This window comes from Gorilla gorilla, chromosome X (assembly GCF_029281585.2).
Source record: "Gorilla gorilla gorilla isolate KB3781 chromosome X, NHGRI_mGorGor1-v2.1_pri, whole genome shotgun sequence".
NCBI lineage: Eukaryota > Metazoa > Chordata > Mammalia > Primates > Hominidae > Gorilla > Gorilla gorilla.
This window is the reverse complement of record NC_073247.2, coordinates 33,688,488-33,711,981: the sequence shown is the minus strand read 5'-3', so window position 1 is coordinate 33,711,981 and position 23,494 is coordinate 33,688,488. Positions and strand designations below refer to the sequence as shown.

Genomic DNA, 23,494 nt, shown 5'->3' with positions numbered 1-23,494 from the left:
TATAGCGAAAGCCTTCTCCCTAATCCTTTTCCTTCCATTGTTTCCTGATTTTTTAAAAAAGAATCTATGAGTCAAATAATAAATACATATGTATAAATAAAAATGATACTCTTACTGTTGAAGACTTTTTGCTGAGTTGGCTTACTTGCTAGAAGAAGAAAATGTAGCCATATTTTAAACTTAAATAAATGTATCTCTCTTAATAAATTTTGTACATTCAGCATAACTCAAGAATGTTTTGCCAAATACCTCTCCTTATTCTCAAGTTTCACAACTACATTTAATTTGAGGGAAGTCAGTTCCCATATGTTTCTAATTAATAGATACTTTACTACTCATCAGAATGTTGTTTTGTATAGGCAAATGACATCTGAAAAAGCTTTTTCAGCTTTTATCCTTAGGTTGAAGAGGCAGAACTTGTCAGCAAGAAATAAAATTGAACTAAATACTTTATTTGGATGGTGAACATAAATATTACAAAGTTCCAACTCATTCTGAACTTAGGAAAACATGGTCTTGTACTGCTTGCTTATGCATGTATTCTTGCTTTTCTCCTCATTTTTTTCTTCCTCACCATTTTTTCTTCCTCTATTAAGGATTTGAATGTGGGATGCAGCTTAGGGTGTTAGTGGCTTTAGGCTAAGGTAGCCTGATGTTGCCTTTGACTGCGGTAATACAACTAGCACCAAAGACATCAAGAATTCCAGGATGGAATCCCATTAATGGGGAGAAAGGCAGATAGGATTTGACAGTATCAAGCACAAAATAAATTAGCGTTTGTGTTCACATCCCATATGACCGTATCAGAAACTGACAGAGAGTCAAGAGGTTATACAAACTAGACTGTGTTGGATAGGATCGGCAGGAATGGTGTCCTGGAATAACATCTGTCCACCACCCCTGAAGTACTGATGCTATCCATCTTACCAAGGGCCTTGACTATTGAGCCAAAGATAGCAATAGGATTCTGGAGAGTCCTGTGGAGGGGGCTGTCACAAATTAGGGAGTAGAAGAAATGCTTTTGTGATGCAGAATTTCAAATCATTACCTGCTGACACATCCCAAGCATCAGTAACACTACCCAAACTAGTCATTAATGATTTTAATTTTAATGTGTGATTTAACAGCAGCCAGGACATGTGACTCAAGGGACAATATTTGATTGAGGTATTGGTGGGATTGGGGTTTGGTGGTGATGGTGGTACTGGGAACGAATAGCCCTAGATTCAATCCGTTATTTAACAAATACTACGACATTTACTGTGGGCCAGGCAATTACCAGTCCCTGATCACATGGAGGTTAAAGTGATGAAACAATTACAAGGCAGTGAGGTGAGGATAGGCTGCTATGGGAACCCATGCGAACAGGTACTTAATCTAACCTTGGGGATTAAGGGAAGTTTTCCTATAGGAGATACTTTGTAGGTGAGTCTCAAAGGATGAGGAGTGATCTAGGAGAAGGAGATACAAATACAGGTGAGAAAGGGTATTTTAAGGAGATAGCAAAGCAACGGTAAAGTCCTGGAGGTGAGAGAGAACATGGCCTATTTGGAAGATTTCAAGCAGGGCAGTTTCCTTTTGTACTTAGATAGATGAAACTTATTTTTAAACCTAAAATATAAATAAAGTAGCAGAGAACGGATAAGATAAAGGCCAGATTTTTTTTTTTTTTTGATTTTAAGTTCCAGAGTGCATGCGCAGGATGTGCAGGTTTGTTACATAGGTAAACGTGTGCCATGGTGGTTTGCTGCACAGATCAACCCATCACCTAGGTATTAAGCCCAGCATCCATTAGCTGTTCTTCCTGATGCTCTCCCCCTGAAACGCCCCCCAACACGCCCCAGTGTGTGATGTTCCCCTCCCTGTGTCCACCTATTTTCATTGTGCAGCTTCCACTTATAAGTGAGAACATGTGCTGTTTGGTTTTCAGTTCCTGCATTAGTTTGCTGAGGATAATGGCTTCCAGCTCCATCCATTTCCCTGCAAAGGACATGATCTCATACCTTTTAATGGCTGCATGGTATTCCATGGTGTATATGTACCACATTTTATTTATCCAGTCTATCATTGATGGGCATTTAGGTTGATTCCATGCCTTTGCTAGTATGAGTAGTGCTGCAATGAACATACACGTGTATGTATCCATATAATAGAATGATTTATATCCCTATGGGTATATGCCCAGTCATAAGATTGCTGGGTAAAATGGTATTTCTGCTTCTGGGTCTTTGAGGAATTGCCACACTGTCTTCCACAATGGTTGCACTAATTTGCACTCCCATCAACCATCAACCATGTGAAAACATTCCTATCTCTCTGCAGCCTCACCAGCATCTGTTGTTTCTTGACTTTTTAATAATCACCATTATGAGACCGGTATGAGATAATCCAGGAGTTTTGAGCAGAAAATTTAATTTAGATGTATCAGTAATTTATAAAGCCACAAACAAAATTCCTTGCTACAACTATGCATACACTATGAAAGCCCCTCCATGATAATAACAAGCGTACCCCACAGAACGCCTCCTGGTTATTACAGGCTGAGCATCCCTTATTTGAAATGCTTGGGATCAGAAGTGTTTCAGATTTTGAATTCTTTTCAGATTTTGAAATATTTGCATTACTCTTACCAGTTGAGCATCCAAAAATATAAAATTTGAAATGCTCCAATGAGTTAACCTGTATTTTCCTGGTGGAACACTTCCTGCTTTTTAATACCTGACTTCACAGAACACATGTATTTCTCAAGCCAATATTTTTTTCCGCCCATATGCTCTATGCTAAGATTTCTATCTCATCCCCCAAACCCTAGACAGTATTACTTAAAAAAAGTATGTGGAGGAAAAATCTTGATATGCATTCCAAATTCATCTGGCATGGTGATGAGCCTTGGGTGCACATTGGATTTATTTATTTTTGAGACAGAGACTTGCTTTCCTGCCCAGGCTGGAGTGCAGTGGCACCATCACAGCTCACTGCAACCTCGAACTCCTGGGCTCAAGCAGTTCTTCCATCTTAGCCTCCTGAGTAGCTAGGACTACAGGCATGTGCGCCACCAAATGCAGCAGATTTTTTTAAAAAATTTTTTATAGACACAGGGTCTCACTATGTTGCTCAGGCTGGTCTTGAACTCCTGGCCTCAAGGGATCCTCTTACTTTGGCCTCCCAAGGTGCTGGGATTACAGGCATAAGCCATACTGTGCCTGACTTGGAATCATTTAATAGTGATGTCTAGGATCCCATGCAGAAATTCTGAGCCAATTGGTCTGGGGTTTGGCCTGAGTATAGGGATTGTTAAGAGTTGACCAGGTGACCCTAATGTGCAGCCAATGTTGAGTCGCAGAATATTGGTAGAATGTCAGACACACGTGTAGAGGTTTGGTTACATGCACCAGAGTGTCAAGAAAAGAGATATGCTTGCTTTACGTTACCTGTGCTAAGAGGGATGTCAGTGTTAATGCACACAAAGAAGCTCTGTTTTAACAAGTCTATGAAAGGATGATCATAAAGCAAGGATCTGAACATTGTGCATCCTGTGTGATATCTCTCTGTGTGTATGCATTTTACTGTGTTTTAAGTACGTTTTAAGAAATTGGTTGGAGGGTTTCAGTTGTTACATATTTTCCCATTGGAAATAGTAAGAGAGCCCCAGATGTATAATAGGAAACTCAGGAATGGATTTCTGATGTTAAGCAGTAGATGCCTATATTCATTTAAGGTCAGAAGTATTCCATTTTATTTTGGGGCCTGTTCTATCATGTCGGTGGAGGTAGTTGAGGTGTGTAGGCTGCGCTTGAACTCCAGAGAAGTGGTGGAACTTGAGGTGGGTGCAGGTGCTCAGTGGAGAGCAAGGTCGCATACTTTGTTCAGCCTATGCTGCGAACTTGTCAAGTGTTGGTTGCAGCAGGCCTCGCCCCCTTGTGAAATGAGGAAAGTGACCTAGAGCAGCTCTGGTTTTCAAAGTTCAAAGGATCCCTTGGGTCCATCTGGTGTGGGGTGTCGGGATGAGTATGGTTCTGTCTGCTCCCTCCCTTCCTCTTATTTGTAAGGTGATCCTGAGACACACTGTGAGGAAATGAAGTGAGATTGGGAAGGGAGAAAGCCAATAAAAAGTACATTAACCAGCAAGTTACTGCTATGGGAAACATGGGATGAATTGTTCTGGGAAGCCTTTGAGAAACTCTATGAACCATACCTGAGAATTGTCCTGTTGAGGGGTGAGGAAGCTAGGGTATTTGTCCTCCATCCCCCACCCCACAATGATTGAGGGTGGCTTCTGGAGCATGGGTAACGCAGCACTCTAAGCCTGCCCCGGGCACGGGCCAAGCATGCTGCTGAGGCTGGAATATGTTGCCCATCAGTGAGTTGCAAGAAGCCACTGCATGTCAGAGAACTGTTTGAGGGACCTCCAGGGAGCCTGAAAGGGTATGGGTGGGTATCATCAACATTTGCTTTGTTCTACTTCTTACGTCACCAGAAAGGCCTTCTTTACTTCATTTGTAATTTGGTCTCCTATGTACATTTCTTTATAAGCAAGTGTCCCAGGGCTGGAAAATTCTTTGAAAAACTACTACTCCTTCCCAAGGAGTTTTGAATTTGGCAAACTCTGACCGGTTAAATTTGTTTTCTTAGGCCACCATTAGATGGAAACATACCTATTTTTTTCTAAAAGAAATTACTGTCGTCCGCCTGATTTTAGTACGTTTGAAAATAGTAACAATAATCATGGTTAATTTCCAAGTGTTACATGCTTAGTATAAAACCCAGATTTTTTTCTGTCCCAGATTTTAAGTCAATAAATATAGTTACTGAGACTACGAGTTCAGGATTTGAGTCGTTTATTATACTAGATGATCATGGCATGACTGATTATGGTCGAATTATTGAATCAATGAATTATAAAACAGTACATGGAAGTGATTAACTGAGATGCACTATTAGGTTTTGTTTGATTTTCATGAAGCATGAGGATAAACAGCTAGAAATCTGGTTCAGCAAAGTTGCCAAAAGTATGTGTTTATAGATAAAGTTGGGAAGATTCATGGTATGTAAATTGCCCAAGTGTTTTTCCAATTCCTTTTATCCCCCGCCCTTTTTTTTCCTTACCTCATGAAAAATTTAGCAAAGGTTTTGCAATTGACAGTAAATAATGGGCTTCACTCAGATCATGATCTTCACCGAGAAAAAAAAGACTAAGAAAGAAATGCACTGAAATTTTAATAGCTGCATTTCTCAGCTTTTCCATCTAATGCTTTCTAATTCACTTTGCAGCATCTTGTTGGGACCTCACTTCTAGAATCTGAAACAGAATAGCAAAGGTGGATAATGTTTGAGATGACCAGCTCTGGTCAGAAAACCAAGCACAAGTGTACTACCAATTTCACATGAATGGCCATCATCATGTGGCTCGAAACCAGAACATACACCTCAAGAGGGCCTACAAATGTGCAATATATTTACTTCATGCCCAAATTGCCAAATTGCTTTCTTTTTTCTGCCATTGTTCTCCAACATAACGACTAAAAATAATAAGATAAAAGAGTCAAATTAGAAGATTGAATTTTTTTTCTGATACCAGGGAAAATATTTCATTACTATTGGCCAAATTTTTTATAACTGTTTTTTAAAAATATGATCCATAAAGATATTGAATCAAATACTTGTAGACAGAGATGTTCTGAAAATGATAAATTAGGATTGTTTGGGTAATTTTCTTTTTGCCAGTGGTTTATATGAATCATTAACCAGATGGTTGCAAAGCTTTCAGTTTTGTTAAATTAAAAAAAAGGAGATGATTAGATTAACAGATTCACTGCCTCTTAATCTGAGTTGTCTTTAAGCAGAAAGTAACTATAATATTAATCCTGTATCTAGAACTATGTGATTGGTGTATTTATTAATATTTAGGAGATTAATCAAGTTTTATTTAAAGCATCATTATCATTATTTACTTTGAAATCTGTGCTTCCTTTTATAGATTAGTGAGTGAAGGTGATTCTTACCGAGATCCTGCTGGCCTTTCCTTGCAGGTTAGCCTTAGTGTCCATGTATTTATTTAGCGATGAAATTATCATGGTCCTGGAATGCCAACACAAGAACAAATTGAGGGAAAATATTTCTCTGGCTTCCCTTGATTAGGATTTCTCTCATGGATCCCTTATACAAGCACTTTCTGTTGGGGCAGTTTAAATGTGAAAGGCAGTCTTTTTTTTTTTTTTCTCTTTCTTATTATTTTTATTTTATTTTATTTTATTTTATTATTATTTAAGTTTTAGGGTACATGTGCACAATGTGCATGTTTGTTACATATGTATACATGTGCCACGTTGGTGTACTGCACCCATTAACTCGTCATTTAGCATTAGGCATATCTCCTAAAGCTATCCCTCCCCCCTCCCCCCACCCCACAACAGTCCCCGGAGTGTGATGTTCCCCTTCCTGTGTCCATGTGTTCTCACTGTTCAATTCCCACCTATGAGTGAGAACAGGCGGTGTTTGGTTTTTTGTCCTGGCGATAGTTTGCTGAGAATGATGATTTCCAATTTCATCCAGTCCCTACAAAGGACATGAACTCATCCTTTTTTATGGCTGCATAGTATTCCATGGTGTATATGTGCCACATTTTCTTAATCCAGTCTATCATTGTTGGACATTTGGGTTGGTTCCAAGTCTTTGCTATTGTGAGTAGTGCCGCAATAAACATACGTGTGCATGTGTCTTTATAGCAGCATGATTTACAGTCCTTTGGGTATATACCCAGTAATGGGATGGCTGGGTCAAATGGTATTTCTAGTTCTAGATCCCTGAGGAATCGCCACATGGACTTCCACAATGGTTGAACTAGTTTACACTCCCACCAACAGTGTAAAAGTGTTCCTATTTCTCCACATCCTCTCCAGCACCTGTTGTTTCCTGACATTTTAATGATCGCCATTCTAACTGGTGTGAGATGGTATCTCATTGTGGTTTTGATTTGCATTTCTCTGATGGCCAGTGATGATGAGCATTTTTTCATGTGTCTTTTGGCTGCACAAATGTCTTCTTTTGAGAAGTGTCTGTTCATATCCTTTGCCCACTTTTTGATGGGGTTATTTGTTTTTTTCTTGTAAATTTGTTTGAGTTCATTGTAGATTCTGGATATTAGCCCTTTGTCAGATGAGTAGGTTGCGAAAATTTTCTCCCATTCTGTAGGTTGCCTGTTCACTCTGATGGTAGTTTCTTTTGCTGTGCAGAAGCTCTTTAGTTTAATTAGATCCTATTTGTCAATTCTGGCTTTTGTTTCCATTGCTTTTGGTGTTTTAGACATGAAGTCCTTGCCCATGCCTATGTCCTGAATGGTAATGCCTAGGTTTTCTTCTAGGGTTTTTATGGTTTTGGGTGAAAGGCAGTCTTAAAAAGGATTGCTGAAAGAAAACAAGGAAAAAAGAATAACGTGATAAAACTGAATACTGAAGATATCTGCAAATCTACTGCTCATGTAGTAGTAAAGATGGTTTGTTTTGTTTTGAATTGTGATTGTTTTAAATGGCCAGCTGGGGTCTTTTGCAAGTGCATTTGCAGGGCTGGAGTTCCAGGTGAGAGGTCCTGGGGGATGAGGTGACACTGAATGTTACTAGTCTGAGAGCCATCCACAGAGTGGTTTAGGGGACTGGACTTGGATTATGCTGAGGCAGGTCCACCTGAGTTCTCTGCCACGTGGTTACTGCAGACTTAGGGAGTTAACCTCTTGACCAGGTTTCACCAGAAGAATTTGCCTTCCACTGCCACTTTTTTGTTTTTTCAGCACTCAGTGGAGCTGGTCAGTATTTATCAGACCTTTGATATCTATATGGCTATGCTAGTGGGGAACAGAGCACTGGATACAACCAGGATGTTTTCATAATCACAAAGCCCTGCTCTATCTGTCCCTCCTGGATGGAAAATAGCTGTGGGATGAATGCAGTGGCTGAAAACTAAGTGTTGTGGCCTTGATGGCTGCTGACAGATAGCATTGCCCAGTAAAATATAAGATTCCCAGTTAAATGTAAATTTCAGATAAATAACAAAGATTTGTTTCACGTTTTCATGAGACATGCCTATGCTGAGAAAGTATTTGTTGTTCATCTGAAATTCAAATTTAACCAGGCATCTTGTCTTTTTATTTGCTAAATCTGGCAACCACATGCTGAGATCTCTACCGGAGCTTGTGGTCAGTAAAGAGAATCACTGTGAGCCTGAAGTGGCCGACAGCTGCGTGAGGTCCAGAGCTCAACAGAGCTCTACTTAAGCAGATGGAGCAATGAGAATGATAGATATCACCACAATGGATGACTTTTCTGTGTCTACTTCTCCTTTCCTGGCTTTACTTAAGCCTCAGTGGAACCAAAACTTGACCATTAGGGTGGGGATTTAGAACCACATTTAATTTTATCTAGAAAAATAAGGGAATGTGACATTCTTGCACGTATGTTTTATGGAACAAATTCTCACTGACTCAACTTTTTAATGGATAAAATAGGAAAAATAAATATTACCTACTTTATAGCTCTGTTGCAAGAATTAAATGAGATAATGTAGTTGAAACCCATTAATTAGCAAATTACCTGTCCCTTAATACTCATTAAGGATTCACATATGTCTAGCATCATCATCATCAGCAGCAGCATCATCATCATCATCAGCATCATCATCATCATCAGCATCATCATCACTAGAATGAGGGACAGCTAAAGAGAAATTTCAGAATATCCTTAGAGCTATCCCTAGAATAGCTACCTAAAAATACAATAGCTGAGCAGTTTCCTTCCATACCTTAGGTATTTTGTGACTCTCAATTCTTGGCCCTTTTAAGCTCTCCAAGGAATAATGCAACTTTGGCTCCACTATTAGACAAATGTAAGCCCCTAAAGTATTTGAAGTATGGCTGTATCTGCCAAGAATCGAACAGGAAAAAAAGTTTCTGTATAAGATTTTTCTAAGTCGTATTATCCTAAAACTCTGAAACAAAATCTTCCCTGCTGCCTATGGGAGGAGAAGTCAGATGAAAACCATTGAGAGTTGAGTTATCATTAAAATAATCAACCAAAGAGAGCTTGCTTTAAGATAGTGCCTCAAAAGTTGATTTGAAATAGAATTTCAGATATAATATTGAGTGATAATCACATATAAATCTTAAGGAAATGAAAATATACCCTCAATATTGATTTAATTTTCTACCGAATTCTTCTGTCTCTCAATTGCTGAAAATCTTTTACTTGATAAAATAAACAGGCAGTAAGTGTAAAGTTTTTTTTAACCTTTTCATTTTAAAATACTTCTACATCTACAGAAGAGCTGCAAAGAGAGCAGGCTCCCATATATCATTCACTCAGCTTGTGAAATTGTTTTTACCCTTAAGTTATTACTGTTTCTAGAATTATCCTGGGTGCCAGTCACAGTAAATTAGGCACACCAATGCCAAGGAGACTTTTTTAGAATGAAACTTTCAAGAATGCCAACAGACATTTCCTACAAGCAGTGGGATTTCAACCTTTTCATCTTTTTTCTGTATAACAAACCAAGGTAAGAGCTGAAAGAAAAAGCAACCGTGTGTACTGTTGAACCACGTGAAAATCCAAGTGGTCCCCTTTGCCAATGATGAACAAGGGAAAACAGTCAGTGTGTTGACAATCTGGGATGAACCATTAAGCATTGAAGATCTGAGTCTCTGCTTAATACACTTAAATAAATTTAATGAGAAGTGACTTTTTTTAAACAGAGCAGATTGGTAATTATCAACTGACAAGTTTTCAAAACAACTGATCACATCTGTTGGACTGCCTTTTAATTTTTACCCCATCCTGTGGGTAACCATAGAGTTTTGATCATAATCACCAACAATATTTCTCTAGCTTCAGTCCCTGCCCCCTGCAAATGGGAATCTACCTCTTAGAATCAGCCCAAATAATTCTGAAAGAGTACAGGATGTTTCTCTCTTGTGTACCAAGTGCACACAAAAGTGCAAACCCATTGAATACTTTTCTATTCCGTCGTCTGCCATTTTCTTCTTCTTCTCTTGTGTACACTGTTGCTGAAAACATCACGAGTTATTGCTGATGAGTCTTACTGAAGGCTCTGTAGATTCTGGTGCCCACAAGGTGGTCACCCTCCCCTGATTCTGGCTGGTGTCTTCCCCAAGAATGCCTATGATAGTTGTGAAGGTGCTGTTATCTGTATTAAGGGCATTAGCCTCTTTTGCTGCTGAGACTAATGTCATCAAAGCAGCTGACAGCCTGCCCTGAAGTTCCTTTAGTATTCCATCTTTGGATAAATCAAATTTACTCCAGCATGGGGTGTGAGTACAGGGGAGCAGGGCCATGGACGATAATCTGAGTCAAAAACAGTACTCATGTCCCTCTACCTATTGTTTTGAACTCCTTAGTTCCACTTAAAACATACCCCTGGTTGTTTTTCCTTCTAAATTTTTCCTGTGTGTCCAAACTCAAGTTGAAACTTGGCTACAGTTCCAAAGAGGTAATTTAGTTGTCTAATCATTTCTTGTAGTTTCTCTGAAAAAAAAAAAAAATTCCCTGGAGAGTGAGAGTCTCAAGCTCAAATGCCTATAAGGACCACTTACCTAACTTAATGGAATGCAATGGATCGGGTGGAACCAGCAGCAAATTGCAGAGAACACATCGTATCTAACGGGTTCAGTAATTGTTTTTCAGCTCCCACTGATGGTTGCCAAGCATGATTGTTGGGGCAGTGTTGCCAGATTTTCTGATTTTTCAGAAGGAGCTAGAAATCTAGACATTTATATTAAATCTTCTGATTTTCAAATGTCATGAACTAATTTAACATTTTTATTGAGCACTGTGCAAATCAAACAAAACATTTGTTTGCTGCACTGGGTCCACAGGCCTCATGTTTGCTTGCTTTAGTGCCCTAAACATTTCATGTCAGCAAGAGAAAAGAGACCCAAGAATTAGATCATGTTTAGATAAATGCTTAGGTCATCAGCACCATTAAATCCTTAAGCTCATCTGAATCAAAGGGAATTACAAAGACAAACCGTAGTATTGGTTTTAATGAGCTTATGACCTTTATTAGAAAACAGTAATAACAATTTTAAAGAATCTTAAGTGTCAGACACTTTATTTTGTATTCTTTGTTTTTCCACATTTAAATTTTTTTTTTTTTGAGATGGAGTCTTGCTGTGTCACCCAGGCTGGAGTGCAGTGGTGTGATCTCGGCTCACTACAAGCTCTGCCTCCCGGGTTCACGCCATTCTCCTGACTCAGCCTCCCAAGTAGCTGGGACTACAGGTGCCCGCCACCATGCCTGGCTAATTTTTTTGTGTTTTTAGTAGAGACGAGGTTTCACCGTGTTAGCCAGGATGGTCTCGATCTCCTGACCTCGTGATCCGCCCGCCATGGCCTCCCAAAGTGCTGGGATTACAGGCGTGAGCCACTGTGCCCAGCCTGAATTTTTATTACAAAAGTGATAACGGTTGCTATAAGAATCTAAATATTATACAATTGTAATAAGTGAAACATTTCTTGCTTGCTTTTTTTTAAACTCACTTATCACATTCTTCCTTATCTAACTACCACTAAGCCCAATTGTACTCTCCAGATGTAACAAAGGTTAACAATTTAGAATCTACCTCTTTCTCTGTTTCTTTCTCTATCTACACACACACACACACACACACACACACACATACACACTCTCACTACTTGGCAGTGTTAAACGGACAGAACCTGTCAAATCCTGATTCTGCCATTTATTGCAAAGTGATTTTTTTTTTTTCCACGGTGGTTCACGCCTGTAATCTCAATACTTTGGGAGGCTGAGGCAGGAGGATCACTTGAAGCCAGGAGTTCGAGACCGGTCTGGGCGACATAGCAGTACCTCATTTCTACAAAAAAATTTTAAAACCTGGCCAGATGTGGTGGTGCAGACCTGTAGTCCAAGCTACTTGGAGGACTGAGGCAGGAGGATCATTGCTTGAGCCCAAGCATTCAAGGCTGCATTGAGCTACAATTGTCACTGTATTCCAGCCTGGGAAACACAGTGAGACCCTTGATCTGTATAGATGAATTATAACCCACACATCTTTTTCTGCATTTGTGACTTCATTCACTTACTGATTTCCAGAAATTTCTGTTAATTCTCCAAATTTTTGTTTTTTCTTAAGAGCTTTCCATTCCTGTAACCGCTTCTTTCTATGTTTCAATAGCTTGCATATCTTCTTCATCAAATTCATCTTCAGCTTCCTTTAGCTGTGCAAGAGTCATCTTTTCAAATGGTTTCACCATTGCTTCTTTCTGTAAACGTAAAACCATTTCTTCAATTTCATCTTTTGACTCTTCTTTAGGAGGAAGAATGCCGAAATCTCTTAAAATGTCATTCCATTCTGTATCTTCATTGGGATCCTGCATGATGCACTGCTCTGCCCCTCACCTGCAAAGTGATTTTGAAGTGTCAGACACTTTAAATACAGAATTGTTAGTTCTTACAACAATCCCACCGATTTTATATTTTTATCTCCAATTTATAGAGAATGATACTAAAACTCAGATAATTATTAGAATTTAAATAACTTGCCCGATTTTTAACTACACACATCTAAGAAGTTGCAGAGCTGGAATTAGAACCAGAGACCATTCACTTTCTATTCTGTCATATTGCCCATAACACTAGAACTCAATCTAGTGCATGGTGAGGACAGGTTACATAGTAACTCCCTTGTAGGGAGGAACCTCTCTTTTCAGTGATAATAAGTTAGAAGAATTTAATATTAACTTGTAGCATGGAGATGTATGTGTGTCAAAAGAACTCTCCAAACGACAAACACCATGAGAATAATTCTTCATTCCTATGGAGGTCTTCATCTTCTTGGATCTTTCTCTTCCCCTACCACTCCTCGTCTTTCATCTCTTCCATTAGTCTTTTAAGTTTTTTGGTACTGAGAATCATATTCTATTAATCATTTGATTACTTTGTAGGGAATCCTAGTATCATTTACTCATGCCAACATGTCACTCTTTCATTATTCCTGGAAGAATTTAAACGTGACTTTGATATTTGGTCACAGTAGAATCTAAAGGGATCAAAGGGCTGTTGAGACACTTAAAGACTTTACTGTACATTTTATTTTACCATGAAGGTTACAAAGTAGAAACAATACATTTTTATTTCTCTTCAAATTGTGTCAAAGAATCAATATAAATAGGTGGCTCTTTGTTAAAAAGTCTCACTTTAATTGAAATGTTATAGCTTGAACTCTTAAAGTTTGAATTACTTTAAAGTTATTTATGACAAAAATCTAGGTGTTGGGGATTTTGAAGGCACCTTTCTCCCCAAGTGTTGCTTTCAAGTGCACACGACCTTTCATTTCCTTAGACAAAGGGGGAAAGTATGAATTAGGAACTCACAAAGAGGGCAAGAAAATAAAAAGGTAACCTCCTAGTTGCCTTCCAATGCTGTGTTCCTCTGACACACATTTTCTCTTTCTAGATTTTGTGTTCATGCCTTTCCCTTTTGAGTTTCATCAATTTTGTTTTTGACAATGTTACTTTCTCACACTGTTTTTTAAAATAGTCCTTGCAGCACTTTATGTGGGCTTACTGTTGAACAAATCATAAAATTTGTAGACCCTTTTGTAACGATGACTTGGGACAGGATACAGATTTTTTTTTAACAAAGATTAGAAAGCTCTCTGTGAGGGAGAGATAAAGATGATTAAAAACTGCAGGAGGCCAGCATCTTACAGAATTGTAGACTTTGTTCATTCTTAGACATACCAGAGCACCCTGCACTTTTCATAGTAGACATTACTTCATGTTGCAACTCTCCATGTTACTCAATGTGGGGTCCATGGACCGGCAGCATTGGCATCTCACCTTGAAGCTTGTTAGAAATGCAGTTTCAGGCCTCACCCTAGACCGACTGAATCAGAACTCACATTTTAACAAGATCTCCAGATGCGTTATGTACACATTAAAGCTTCAGAAGCTCTGCTCCTACTACCTTACCAAGATGTCTTTTTCAGTCTTGCATTTCCAACACTGAACATGGAGCCTGGTGGATAGTCGGAACCTTATAAATATTTGACTGTTGAGTTGGTTCTTAGTACTTGAAGATCTAGTCTAAAGCTCCCATTTAGAAAAGTTAGGAAGCCCAGGAGATATAGTTAACTGAATGTAGAGCTTGATCTACTCAAGAGGTTCTCAACCTTTGCTGCACACTGGAAACATCTGAGAAGATTTTAAAATTTAATTTTAATTTTTCATTTTTTGGATGCATAGTAGGTGTATATATTTATGGGGTACATGAAATATTTTGATATAGGCATACAATGCATAATCATCACATCAGGGTAAATGGGGTATCTATCACACCAAGCATTTGTCCTTTCTTCGTTTTATAAATAATCCAATTATACTACTCTAGTTATTTTAAAATGTACAATAAATTGTTGTTGACTGTTGTCACCCTGTTGTGCTATCAAATAGTATAACTTATTCATTCTAACTATATTTTTGTACCTATTAAACATCCCCACTTCCTGCCCCCCACCCCTCCCCCCAGCTACCAAATACTGATACAAATTCCTGGCTATCAGTATTGATTTAATTAGTATAGGGTATGACCTGGACATTGAAATTTTGAAATCTCCCCAGGTGATTCTCCTGCGCATCCAAGGTTGAGAACTGTTGCCATAGAAATAGTTTCACAGAAAGCTTTTCAAATAATTGAATGACTAAGTCCCAGGACAAGGAACATATTGAAGCCATTAATGCATATAAACTTGAGTCTCCAGAGTATCTTGGGCCAGAACATGATGTTACTGGGAGTGAGTTTGTGTGTCCCAACAATTTTGGAGTATTTGGTATTTTTAGTAAGCAAATATGTTCTCTATATTTTCCTAAACTAATCATACAGGGGAACAGTAGAAAGATACAGGTTTGGTAAAGAGAGTGATACTTATGAATCTTGGGAGAAACTATAACTTTAAAAGAACGTTAATCAATCACTTTCAACTTATTAGTTGAAAATCAATAAAAGTGTTTTTATATTTCATCCAACTGTGTTGGTTATTTTGTTCTGTTGGAAGAGGTATCATGACCTGATTTATCAATTTTAAAGCTATTACTCCTGAATAAAACAGTTCTAAATTTTACCCTTCCTTTTGCTTCTCTCCTCTTTTAGGCAACAAAAATCCATCTGCTCTAGGATAGGAAACTATTCTGCTTATGAATATTTCTCTCGTCTTCCCTCCTTGGCTGATTCTCTTGAAGAGCATAGCCTTTCATTCAGATGGAGGCTTTCAGCAGGGAGAATTACATCATTTCAGATGATGTCAATGTAGCATGTGGCTAATTTGGTTGAACTGACATTATGAGCACATTAGAGATAATGTTTGATAAAGTTGAAGTACATTTCCTTATTGTCCTATTACAATTCTTAGCTCCTCGGGGGATTTTAAGCAAGCTTGAGATGTGTACTCAGTGGCTAACGTTCCCACAAAGTATTTCATGCTTCCCAAGCATCTCAAAGCTTATGAGAGTTGGAGATAAAATTGAAGAAGCCACTGAAGAGCGAATATGTGATAACAGTGGGAGATCTGGGTGTCAGAGCTGATTGCATCATTATAGTGTAGATGTGGAATTTGCTTAGAAATTCACTGTATAGTGATGTCATATCATGACATGCTACTGTGTAGCTGATTTCCTCTGTTTTTCTTTGAATACTGTATTAGAGTAAAAGAACAGTGTCTATAACCAAGAGAACAAAATACAGTGTCAGGACATTCATTCCTATTGAGCCTTGCCATTCAGGGGACTTTTATGTCATTGATCTTCCATCCTTTAAGACATGATCCTCATCTGCATAGTTGAAGCTACATCTTTGGAACACCCATATTTTTGCTTGCAGGAAGGAAGAAAAAAAATAAATCAATGGCAAATGATTTCTTTGAAGCAAGTGAGAAGGAACTCATACATATTCCTTATGTTCACATTTCATTGTTGAACACTTATCACATAGCCACATTCATCTACAAGGAAGGCTGGGAAATGTGGGCTTTATTGTGGCAATCATGTTTTTGTGTGTGTGTGTGTGTGTGTTTGTGTGTGTGTGACAGAGAGAAAGAGAGAGAAGGAGAGAAAGGCAGTGCAGAACATGCCTCCAAGTTATACCTCTGAGATGCAAGGAGCAGGGGTATTTATCTGAACTCCTGACAGTCATTGATTGAGGGCTGTTCCTGGTGACGAGCTAATTCCTTGACATTTCTAACCTGCCGTTTGCATGGAAAGAGTGGGCTTTGGAGAGCAGAGAAATCCCTCCGGCAAAGAAATATAGATATTGGCAATTGGAAGTTGGCTTTTAGGAACTGATGAGGGTAGGGGGGATATAGATGGGACACCAGCAAAATCTGTTATAGCATTTTCCCCAGGTTGTTGGCATCTCATTGATTTCACAACTTCTACCTCTATCAACTACCAGCTATTCCTCTACCAATCTTACATATTAAATACTGAAGAAACACATATATTCTGCCCTTAAACAACCTAGAGTCGTAAACACCCTTTTTTCTAAAATGAAGGTGACCAATTAATTGTATAACTATAGTTACAATTTATAAAATTTGGATGTGGGTTCACGTGCTTTACATAACTTGCATGAAGATGGGTGCAAAATAATTCTGGGTGAGTTGTTGTGTGCTGAAAGATGTAATTATGAGTTATTTAGAAGGAATTTTCAAAGGGTTTGATGGCTAAAAACTAACTTAAATTTAATTCTAATATTTTTGTTATTCTTTAAAGAATCTGATTGCCAACTCATTTAGCTTTACCTCATAAAAATGTAGTTGGTAAAGCTAAAGCTAGTTTATTTAGCTTTATCTCATAAAAATGTAGTTGGTAAAGCTAAAGCTAGTTTATTTAGCTTTATCTCATAAAAATGTAGTTGGTAAAGCTAAAGCTAGTTTAAGCTTAGAAATATATGTAAACAATTTTTGGTAGGACCAATGGATCCTTCAATTCTTTCTTTCCTTTGTTTCGTTTTGTTTTTGTTTTTGTTTTTGAGACGGAGTCTGGCTCTGTCGCCCAGGGTGGAGTACAGTGGCGCGATCTCTGCTCACTGCAAGCTCCGCCTCCTGGGTTCACGCCATTCTCCTGCCTCAGCCTCCCGAGTAGCTGGGACTACAGGTGCCCGCCACCACGCCCGGCTAAGTTTTTGTATTTTCAGTAGAGACGGGGTTTCACCGTGTTAGCCAGGATGGTCTCGATCTCCTGACCTCGTGATCCGCCCGCCTCGGCCTCCCAAAGTGCTGGGATTACAGGCGTGAGCCACCGTGCCCGCGCCCTGCCGGATCCTTAAATTCTTTCTAAGAATCACAGGTAATAGCAATACTTAGTCAATTACATGATATGTATGGGCTAATTTGAAAACAAATGTGTATGTGTATAAGTTTGCAGGACTATTGTTCTCTTTTTAATTGCTCCAGTGTGAATGTAGCCATAAATAGTCATTGCATGGAGGCAGAAGACGGGTTGAAATACCTTTTTCAAGCAGGAAGTTGTTCCTGTTTGAACTCACATGCTAAAATGAGAAAAAAAATTAATCAATTATTGAATTATGAGGTCTACATGAGGGTATTTTTTTCTTTTGTAGAATTGGAGGAAGTGAACGTTCCTCCCATGATTCCTTATCTATAAATAACTAAAATAAGTTAGGTTTATTTATTTTTCTCACTTTAGTTCAAATTAAGAGTTCTGCTAATAACCTAGTTAGGGAAAAAAAGCTATTTGGAAAGTGAATTTAATTCTAGTTTCAAATAGATTGACACGCAAACCTAGCTTATTCATAGATTTCTAAAATATATTCAACAGAACCTTTAAATAGATCTCTTATAATATGAAGGAGCTTCACCAGAGTGATGCCAAGCATATTTTAGACTGAGGCAACTTCAATATCTATCCAGTTACAGCATTATTCTACCAGATTTTGAAAGAACCTTGTAGAAGGAGATGCTGGAACCTGGCTCTGAGCCCTTGACCAGTCTTTCAGCAGAGGTCCTGATACTAATATTTTGAGCTCAAAATTTTTACCCCACCATTTTCCCTTTTTGTAGCAGCCCTTCAGGGAAGAAGCAGTTATTCTGAGAAGGTTTGGGAACTGAAGATGACCAATTCCCAAACCTTACAGAAAGCTAGTGCTAAGACACCAGGTTTAGCACTGGTTGTACAAGGTTGAAACACTAGATGCTGAATTTTCCCTCAGTCAGTCTAATTTCTAGGCAAATAATCTGGTCCCTCATGAAATTTGATAGGTCCTGAATGACTATTTCTGGACCAGAGACAATCAGGATTTGCCTATTGCTTTATACCTTTTTATGGCTCAATATTCCTCTGTGTGTGTGTGTGTGTGTGTGTGTGTGTGTACACACAATGCCTGTTGCTTTCAATTCAGCAGGGCTACAACAAGATTATTGGCAGAGCTCTTAATTTGAAGTAAAGTGGGAAAATAAATAAACCTCCTAACTTCTTTTAGTTATTTATGGATTAAGGAATCATGGGAGGACATAATGGGAAGAATGTTCATTTCCTCCAATTCTACACACTCAATGGGATGTTATTCAGCCATAAAAATGTGATTATATATATATTATAATATATAATGTGATTTTATATATATATGTAAATATATATATAAAACATTTTGTTTATCCATTCATCCATTGATGGACATTTGGGTTGTTTCCACATTGTGGTTACTGTGAATAGGATTGTTATGAACATTTGTGTACAAATATTAGGTTGAATTCCTGTTTTCAGTTCTTTGGTGTATATACCTTGGAGTGGAATTGCTGGGTTGTATGGTAACTCTGTGTTTAACTTTTTGAGGAACCAAGCCTGTTGCTTTCAGCTCAGACAGCAGGGCTGTAATAACCTTTGTTAATGATGCTTTGCCCAGTAGCACCATAAAGTGTTCATAAGTATTGATCTCTCTTGGCAGTGAAAATAGTAAATGAAAGAAGTTTGAGTCATACAGTGGAAACATTTTAACATTCACTCTGGTTCTTATATACGTGACCTAGCAGTAAGAATGATGAAACAACCTTGATTTTGAGACTTGTTCTAATGTGTACTAAAAATTACATTTGACTACTAAAAACATAGGCCTGAAATCACAGAGATTTTTTTTTTATTCCTGAACACACGGTTCTCAACCTCAGAATTATTGACATTTTGGGTGGGATGATTCTTTGTTGTAGAAGACTTTCCTGTGCAATATAGAATGTTTAGCTCCATCCTTGACACTTAAATACTAGGTGCCAGTAAACTTCTCTCTCCCCAGGTTGTGGCAATCAAAGATGTCTCCAGACATTGCAAAATATCCCCCCTGGGGTCGGGGAGAAAGAAGGGGGGCAATGTAAAAGAAGTCCAAGGCTGTTTTGGTGGCTGCACAATATAACTAATATCTTAGGTTCCGTCTATGTTTTGTGACTCTATCATCCTTAATGTGCAGCTGTTAATCTTGAGGTTACGTCCTGGTGGGAAGAGGGTTGCTGCAGCTCCAGCCATGTTTCAGGCAAGAAAAAGAAGAAGCTGAGTTAGGCTCCTGTAAAGAAACTTACAAAAAGTCTTGCTGAAAGACCTGTGTCTATATCTCATTGGCCACCTTTATCTGCAATGGAAGCTTGGACAAATATTTTATTTCTGGGTCCATTGCCACACCCAACAAAATAATTATTTTGCTACTAAGGAAAGGGGGAAGAATGTATATTGCATAGTCAACTATAAGTCTGAATCGCAGAATAGCAGATTTGTTTTTGATTGTTGAGACTATGGGAGAAGATTACGTTCTAATGAGGGGTGGTGCCTTCTTCCCTGAGGGCAATGGATGTTCATAGTGTTTGCTTCTTGGGAGGAGTTTTATCCTAAGACAGGAAAGGGGGTAGGTTATTGCCCTGGTATAGAAAAGGCCTTAAATTGGCTTCGACTCTGAAACATAAAGAGAACCAGCTGGCTGGGTGTGGTGGCTCACGCCTGTAATCACAGCACTTTAGGAGGCTGAGGCGGGCGGATGACTTGTGGTCAGGAGTTCGAGACCAGCCTGACCAACGTGGTGAAACCATGTCTCTACTAAATATACAAAAATTAGCAGGGCGTGGTGGCGTGCACCTGTAATCCCAGCTACTCAGGAGGCTGAGGCAGGAGAATCACTTGAACCCGGGAGACAGAGGTTGCAGTGAGCCGAGATCGTGCCACTGCACTCCAGCCTGGGCAACAGAGCGAGACTCCATCTCAAAAAAAAAAAAAACAAAAAAAATCAAAAAGTTAACCAGCATAATTTTGGTGCTGTAAGTCCAGTTCTCTTCTACATGGGGAGACAGATCCAGGTCGCTCAACTCTTTTCCTTCATTTGTCACTGCAGGCAAAGGTAGCAGTGGCAGCAAGAGGCCAGGGATTTAGCCAGGCAGAAATGTTGGAGCCCCTAGCCTCAAGTGGGTGTATCTGAGCTCTAGTCCCATCGGCAGTATGCCCAAACCTGAGGCTAGAATGGGAATTAGTAGCAGTCACCAGCATATGTAGCTGTGTGAGACAGACCGCTGTTCTCACAGAGATCAAGATCATTGGTACCCAGGGTAGCCATATGGTGACAGAATGGGAAAGCCAGAGCGGAAGTAAGGGGAGAACTTTTTCTGGAGGACTCTGCTTTCCAGACTACAAAAGATTGCTGGGACACGTAGGGCAAACTCATTAAGAAGTAGGTCTCTGTGGTAAGCAGGGAGTATAGCACTTGGAGTATATAAAGAGACATAACTTTATTGTCACTGGTTCATAAGGCTGGTAATTAATGCTAATATTACATTATAATATAATATTACAATTTAGTATAATATTAATACTAATATTAATTAATGCTAATATTGAATTGTAACCCTTCAAAAGACATGTCTAAGTCCTAAACCACGATACCTGTGAATGTGCTTTTATTAGGAAATAAGGAAATAAAACAATTAGGAAATAAGAGTCTTTGTCCATTGAATCAAATTAAAATGAGGTCATACTTTCATAGGGTAAGCCCTAATCTGACTTGTTTCCTTATAAGAAAACAGAAATGCGTATACAGTGCCATAGGGGAGAATGCCACACAAAGATAGAGGCAGAGACTGGAATGATTGATCTATGTGCCAAGGAATGCCAAGGATTTCTGGCAACCACCAAAAGCTAAGAGAGAGGCATGGAATAGACTCTGCCTCAGAGCCTCTAGAAGGAAGCAACCTTTACAACACCTTATTTTTGGATTTCTGGCCTCCAGAACTGTAAGAGAGTAAATTTTCTGCTGTTTTATGCCACCCAATTTGTGGTGCTTTGTTACAGCAGCCCTAGGAAACTAATATAGCTGAGACTTATGTCTGACACACATAAAATAAAAACTTGCATTTACTCAGAACCTGTCTAGTTGCATTTATCTTCTATATATTGTTTAATGTGAATTATTGTGATGGGCAATACAGATCCCATCTTGTTAATTTGCTCCTAAAATACCCTAAACTATTTCAGTTGTGGTGGCTTCTAACAAATGCTTTTTTTGATAATATTTATTGAATAAGCTTCCACCCGGGCATTTTCCATGAGATAATGTACATGAAAGCACTTTATCAGTGGTGAAATGCTGTGTGATTGTTAGCTATGGTTGTGTTGTCAGTGTAGTTTTATAATTGTGCACCTGAAAAATAAGTGGTCAGAGGAATGTCAACAAATGTAATTAGATTTTTAGCCTGTGTGATTCTAGGGGCAAAGCAAATAATAGTGAGAAATGAACATCTAAGAAAGGCCTCTCAAGAAACATTCAGTCCTTACAATTGCATCTTGTTGTAAAATTTATCAGTAAAATAAAATGGTCAGAAAAACATCTGGAACAGGACAGTGCCAAGCAGGGCATGCTGGAGCGTTGCTTTTCTGTAATGTTGAAACAGTCAAAGCTTGGCATTCTGTGTGCTTGACAGATCATTTCCGAGCCACCTCAGGCTACCAGCAATGTATGACCTGCCCTTTTCTGTAATGGAGAAGCACCAAGGAGATGTTTCTTCTACCTCTTCCAGAAATAGCTTGGTAAGCAAAAGCATGTTAAAGCAAAATACAATCTAAGACCTGAGAGAATGTTCTTCTTGTGTTGTTAAATAAAATTAAAAATAATAAAATAAAATGGAAGAAAATGAAGGATAAGCTCTAAGTTGTAGGCTCAGACATATTTATGCCTTGAGTTATAAGGGCTGTAGTAGCAACAGCTCTAATAATATGGTCTAATGAGTTGGAAAAATGATGGCTTGGTAGTTGCTTTGCTGAACCCTGTGGCTGACAGGCCAGGCAGAGCCTGTGGACTGTTGCGGGAAAATATATAAAATGAGCAGAAAAGTGTCATGATGGAAGAGCTTCTTTAATGACAAAAAGTATTGAGTGATGTTCTATTTTCCATGGTTCAGTTACTTTCCAGCTGCAGACCAAATCTATCTTAACCTTTCAGGAGTCCCTTAAAAAACCAGAAGGAGCCGCTGTTAATTTATTAGCACATTCTCCAAGAGGTAGACCATAAATGTTGTTCCTATTTCACTGATAAGAAAATCAAGGAGCACATATATTTATTGTAGCAGTATTCACAATAGCAAAGACATAGATTCAACCTAAATGCCCATCAGTAGTAGACTGGATAAAGAAAACGTGGTACCTATACACCATGGAATACTATGCAGTCATGAAAAAGAATGAGGGCATGTACTTTGCAGGAACATGAATGGAGCTGGAGGCCATTATCCTTAGCAAACTAATGTCAGGAATAGAAAACCAAATACCACATGTTCTCACTAAGAAGTAGGAGCTAAATTATGAGAACACACTAACACATAGAGGAGAACAGCAGACACTCAGGCCTACCAGAGGGTGGAGGATGGGAGGAGAAAGAGGATCAGGAAAAACAACTAGTGGGTACTAGGCTTAATACTTGGGTGATAAAAATAATCTGTACAACAAACCCCCATGACACAAGTTTACCAACATAACAAATCTGCACGTGTACCCCTGAGCTTAAAAGTTAAAAAAACCTTTTGAAATAATTTCCATTTATGTGCGCTTGGTCTGTTCTACGTAATATTCATGTTTATTCATAAAAAAGAAAAGGCATAATTATTAAGAGCAAAGCCATCTCCTTTTTAACATCTAGCCTCTGCTTGATTACTTTTAGGGAGCTCTCCAGCTCACTTGGAAGCATTTATAAACAGCTCTCATTAACCATTAAAGTCTTCTTTCCATTGTTTAGAAATTGCTATCCTATAACCAATGGCTACCTATTTTCCCTTTCATGTGCTAGTCCTTCAAGTATTTGAAGACTTCCCTCATGCCTATATTAAATATTCTCTTTTCCGTATTAGATGTCCTTGGATGCTTCAACTGTTTTTTATGTAAAATGGTTTTCTGACCTCTCAACATCCTAGTTCACGCACCCTTGAATGGGCTTTAAC

General features: G+C 38.7%; 1 pseudogene; it reads right to left on the bottom strand.

The window, feature by feature from the left end:
- The window catches only part of LOC101138496 (phosducin-like protein 2), a 36,859-nt pseudogene extending 24,447 nt beyond the window's left edge, over nucleotides 1-12,412 (bottom strand).
- Between the last annotated feature and the right edge of the window lie 11,082 nt (nucleotides 12,413-23,494).